Below are 6,180 nucleotides of genomic sequence, written 5' to 3' on the forward strand. Positions count from 1 at the left end.
GACTTTGAAGCCACACTTCTCCAACAATCACTGCATTATGCCCGTAGAAGAATGCAAACCTGTTAATGTGGGCCTTGTTACATCAATCTGAATTCAAATCAGAATATATCAGGATAGAATGCTGCCCAAGCACCAAGTCACTAGGGCTAATCACACACGGAGAAACAAACTCACTCACTCACAAAAAGTCTTCTTTGCCGGAGCAGCCAGTGAAAGCAAGATTAAAACACAGGGGAGCGAAATGCTGCACACATTAGCCTAATTCTATGGTACAAAGGCATCGTTTCAAAATGAAAGAAAGCTTGATCCACATGACTTTCAGGGACTTAAATGTGATTCGTGATGTCCCTCCTGCCCACAGACTGACAACTCACAAAAGGACATATTCATCTTTACAAACTTTTCTCAAGTTCTTTATATTTTTAACTTGAAATATTAATGTGATAGAAACAAGCTATAGAGAGTTTTTAAATGTCTACATGTTTAAACATGTTTCTATTTATTTTTTAACTTTATTTTTATTGTTGACTATTACAGATATCTCCATTTCCCCCCGCCCCTTTGCCCACCTCAACCTAGCCCCTGCCCCCCTGCCCTCTGGCTTCACCACACTGTTATATGTGTTATATGTGAGGCTATGGGTTATGCATATATGTTCTTTGGCTAATCTGTTCACCTTCTTCATGTTTTTTTTTAAATATATTTTATTGATTTTTTACAGAGAGGAGAGGAGAGGGATAGAGAGTTAGAAACATCGATGAGAGACAAACATGAATCAACTGCCTCCTGCACACTCCCCACTGGGGATGTGCCCGCAACCAAGGTACATGCCCTTGGCTGGAATCAAACCTGGGACCCTCAGTCCGCAGGCCGATGCTCTATCCACTGAGCCAAACTGGTGAGGGCACCTTCTTCATGTTTTTAAACAAAAGCATGGATGCATTTTTAGAAGGACTAAAACACATAATTGTGCATTCCAACGTAACTTCCCCGTTACCAAAATGCTTCATATTAGGTCACAGTTCCATTGCATTGAAAGCACTGGTGATCAGAGCCCTCTTTTTATTATAAATGGAATTAGGCCCAATAAGATATTCAGGATGGAAAGTCACTTAAGGGTATAAGAAAAATATGATTGTCATTTTATGAACTCTTTTGAAAGCCTCCCTCACAATCATTATGATCTCTTCTAGACATTCCAGATGTTCTCTCTCTCTCTCTCTCTCTCTCTCTCTCTCTCTCTCAATGACACTACCCCTTAAATTTTCAAATTCTGTCTGAGACAAGTTTTCAGATTTTATCAAGTTTAAAATATTTGATTAGGGATAAAAAACCCTAGTCAACCTAAATTTCTAAATATAATATTGATACAAATATGAGTAATAAAATTACAGGAGACCATTTCTCTTAAAACTTGGGAAAATAAATTATGATTAAATAGAAAAATTCTAAATGTCTATGATTATATGTAAATTCAGCATATATAAAATGTGTAAGACAAATCAATCACATGCCTGCCCATATAGCAAAGCATTCATTCAACTCAGGAGATTTTTGTGGATTTCAAAGAATGTATTGCATATGAATTACTTATATGTCTTAAAAATACAAGAAAAATATTAAATCCAGTTTTTAGAATTGACAACAATCAACTAATAGGAAATGTAAATATCATTTAACAGCCATGTGATTGATTAAAGTATTACTAGTACAAGAGAATGATCATGTCAAGATCGATTAAACCATACTATTTTAAAAATCATTCTTCAAATTCTGAGTACTTGAGCCAAAAGACTTATAATCCTCTTACAAATTTATAGAATGCAATGAAAATTGATTTAGCACCCAAGTTCTAGGGATCAGGAATACTCATTACTATGACAGTAAATAATTCTCTTCTAATATCAATACAATTTCTTCAATCAACAAATTGTTGCATTTCAGATTGCAGTATCTGAAGAACAAGTGTGGAAGTACATTTAGTGAATTATAATGAAAAATCAATACTAAAAATTGAGACAGATTTAATTACATAAGAAGTCAGTTTTCTAACATAACATAACAATGATGACTGGTCTCCCATGAACCACAGAAGGTCATTATAACATTGATAAATTGAATTTATTCTACCTACACATAACAGAAATCTATTGAAGATGAACAGACATTTTTTTCATTCAAACTCTGGTTTCATGCTACTTACTACTCTATGCTTGCCTTGGCTTTTTGCATGACAGCCTTCCCTGTTGGCTGAACTTGCTCTGTCTTCACACAGAGCCTTAATACAGTACTCTCCTCTATTGGACTCATCCCCTTGCCACCTCTCACCCTTTCCTAGCACTTCCTCAAGGAAACTTTTTCTGATTTTACCACTAGGTCAGGTTCCCCTATCCCATACTCCCAGAGCACGTTTCTTTCTCAGCACTACTCACGTTTTTGATAAAGAGTCAACAGAGGAAATAACGCTCAACAGCTATAAACTGTTAACTGGAAAAAGGACTGAATTATATCTAATTCATACACTGTCATGTCCCTGAGATTTAGCACAGCGCTGGCATAGAGGGTTAGCTGCGTGAATGGAGTGAATGAGGGAAAGAAGAAAATGAGCCAAGTACTGAAGTGGCTTTTGGGCTACCTGGACTTAGTAACTTTGAGATTGAGAAGTTTGAAGATTTAATTGTAGCAGCCAGAAGTTATATTTTGTTGAAAAAACATACTACATATATGGCCATAGATATGTACATCATATGATTAATGCTGGACTACTCATTTTACAGTCTGAACACTGTTACAAGAAAACTATACTTTCTTACTTTTTCTTTTGTCATGGCTTCTTTTTTTTAAAATATATTTTATTGATTTTTTACAGAGAGGAAGGGAGAGGGATAGAGAGTTAGAAACATCGATGAGAGAGAAACATCGATCAGCTGCCTCCTGCACACCTCCCACAAGGGATGTGCCCACAACCAAGGTACATGCCCTTGACCGGAATCGAACCTGGGACCTTTCAGTCTGCAGGCCAACGCTCTATCCACTGAGCCAAACAGGTTTGGCATGTCATGACTTCTTAACTCAAAGTCCTGGTTTTCCAACTGTACTTTGCTAAACAATGCTTCTGCATCTTCTTTCAGTTTAAATATTTGCTTATACTTTCATTGAGCAAACATATAATGAACACGTAGTATATTTTATCCAAATGAATATAGTGTTTTAAAGATTGCTGCTAGTGTACTGGTCAAGTAGCAAGAATTATTATTTATAATCCCTGAAAGGAGATATTCTATTCTTAGAATTTTTTTTATCCTTGCGTGAGAATAATATGTTCCATTTATTTTGAAAGAGAGAGAGAGAGAGAGAAACATCTATGCAAGAGAGAAACATGGCTCTGTTGCCTCCAGTATACACCCCTACCAGGAATCGAACCTGCAACCCTTTGGTATGAGGGGCAATACTCCAACCAACTGAGCCACCTGGCCAGGGCAATTCTTAGAATTCTTATTCTAAATCAATATTCAACAGGGTCAAATTATGTGACTTTGTGTAAGTCAGTAAACTTCTCAGAGGATCAGCTCTGTACATATAAAGATCTGGGTAATATGGGAAGACTTTGAGATCACTTGGGGATCTAAAATAAAGTAATTCCCATCCTATATAATAAAAGCCTAATATGCTAAGTGTCTGGTCATCTATTCAACCAATCAAAGCATAATATACTAATGATATGCTAAGGCTGCTCAACAGCTTGCTATGGCGTGCACTGACCACTGGGGGGCAGACGCTGCAACTGGCAGGTTGGCTTGCTGCTGGGGTCTGGCTGATCAAGACTGAACTAGACAGGCCTGACATGCCCTGAGGCCCTCCCATAGTCCCTCCCCACTAGCCAAACTCCTGCATCCCTCCCCACCCTGATCATGCACCAATGGGGTCCCACTGCCTCGCCTATGCCCTCTTGCAACCCAGAACCCCTCATGGGCTGTCAGAGAGCCAGTTTCTGCCCGATTCCCGCAGGCCAGGCCAAGGGACCCCACCTGTGCACGAATTCGTGCATTGGGCCTCTCGTCTATTATACAGGCCCTATGTTGAGTGATTTCAAATTCAAAGACTGACAATGTAAGTAGCAGAGCAAAAGTGGAGCTCAGTAAATGTTCTTCAGTTGCATTCACTAAAACACTTTCTGCTTACCAGAGAGAAGGGACATTCATAAAACATGACTGTAAAATTGCAGAAATTTTTAATATGTTGTTCCTTCTTTCTTTATGAAAAAGGTAGCTGTAATCAGATATACTGGAATATGCTGCCTAGAAAAAGAACATAGGAAGCCAAAACCAACAGAAAGTAATTGAAGAATACAGTGGGGCCTTGACTTACGAGTTTAATTCGTTCAGAGACCGAGCTCGTTAAGGAGCTTGTTAAGGAGCTCGTTAACTCAAATTACTCTATCAACTCAATGCAAAAAATAGGCCGAGAGACAGCTGGTATCTCAAAAAACTCATTAGTCGGGACACTCGTAAGTCAAGGCCCCACTGTACTTTCAAGTGCAAGATGAATTCAAAACATTGGGACGAAACCATCACGTGTTACCTTGGAGAGTTCTTGAAGACTGAAAAAAGTCCATCTATTTTTTAAATGAGGGAGCAGGGTTGGAGAAAAAAATGTTCTTGAACAGAAGCATCTTAAATATTTTATGATATAGTCTCAATGTCTATTTTCACCACACCTGGCACAGTATGAGAGTATGGGGCAGAGGAAGGGCAGGGCCTCTCATGTGAACACAGATATAGAATACCAAAGACATAAGGCCATACGTTTTTATGATATGGTCTCAATGCCTATTTTCATCGGTATTTTCCATGAGGTTTCTACACACATATAACAAAGGAACCAAACTGGACTATTCACTTATTCTTCAACCACACCTCATGATTCCTTCCTCTACTCTTTTAACTCTCTCATCCTGAGATGTCCATTTCTCATACTACCTTTCATCAACTCCTGCTGAAGCCTATCCACCCAGTTACCTTCTAAAGCCTTTCATGATGTCCTCCACCCTGAGCTGTGAACCATCCTAGAACTTCACACCTTCCTAACAAGTCCCACCTGATATCAGAGTTGTTGATTTACTTGTCGTATGCCTTCATTCCCATCCCACCCTTGCCTGGTTTTGTAAAGTCTGACCCTGAGCTCTGTATACTTTTATCTACAGCAGGTAATAGCATCGAACCTTTTCTACACCATGTGCTCAGCCAATGTTTCTTTATTTATAAAGTTGAGTAAATATTATGAGAGACACTGGGGCATCACAATTGTTGATCGGCTCAGCGGCCAAAACCTAGCTCAAGCGTCCTTGAGAAGTTTTCCAAAGACCTGTTACAGGGATCTGTAAAACAATGATGCCTTGTTCTTATTCTCCTTCAAATCCCTCAGAATACACACAGAAAGTGGGGGGAAATCCCTTTGAACAGTACTGACTGAGAAGGAGGAGGTATCCTGGGCACCGTCAGAACCTGTGTTTCATGTGGAAGATGAATAGTCTGGATTAAGTACTTTATTTTTCTAGCACTAAAGTGTAATGATTAAAAAAAAATCACGTTATAACCTGGAAGAAAGACGGTGCTACTCAGCTGTGCCAAACTGCCGAAAGCACAGAGGGCAGTTTCCAGCCAGACACTGGATTCCCCTATAGAACTGTTCTGAACACACAGACACTGTGCCACACTGCCACACTGTGTCACCAGGTCACCGCCTCTGCCATCTGATTTAGACATGTGCCCCACCTGGCAGGCATCCTACACAGCTGCTGCAACTTGAACTCCTTAAGGAATTCGAAGTCTTCAGATGGAGAGGGTTTGTTTTTTTGTTGGAAGTTTGCGGAATGCCAATTCAAAGGTAGCATTTGAATATTCAAGTGTTCTAATCAAGATATATAAATATTTTATTACTCCACTACTGTACTTTCAGTCTACTTAAAGACATGAGATCACACAGATTTAATCAAGTTCATTGTTTAAAAGGAGGAAAATTAGCATTCAGAGTGCTTCCCATGAGAGTCACAGCGCTGCAAGGTCAGTGTTCAGAGGGAAGTGGGTGACGAGTGCATTGTATTTTAGTCCTTAATTCAGCTCATTATTCCTTATAGGAAACCCTACAGGTCTACATGCTAGTTGAAAGGTAAATTAAAAA

Source organism: Myotis daubentonii, chromosome 10, assembly GCF_963259705.1.
Source record: "Myotis daubentonii chromosome 10, mMyoDau2.1, whole genome shotgun sequence".
Lineage (NCBI taxonomy): Eukaryota > Metazoa > Chordata > Mammalia > Chiroptera > Vespertilionidae > Myotis > Myotis daubentonii.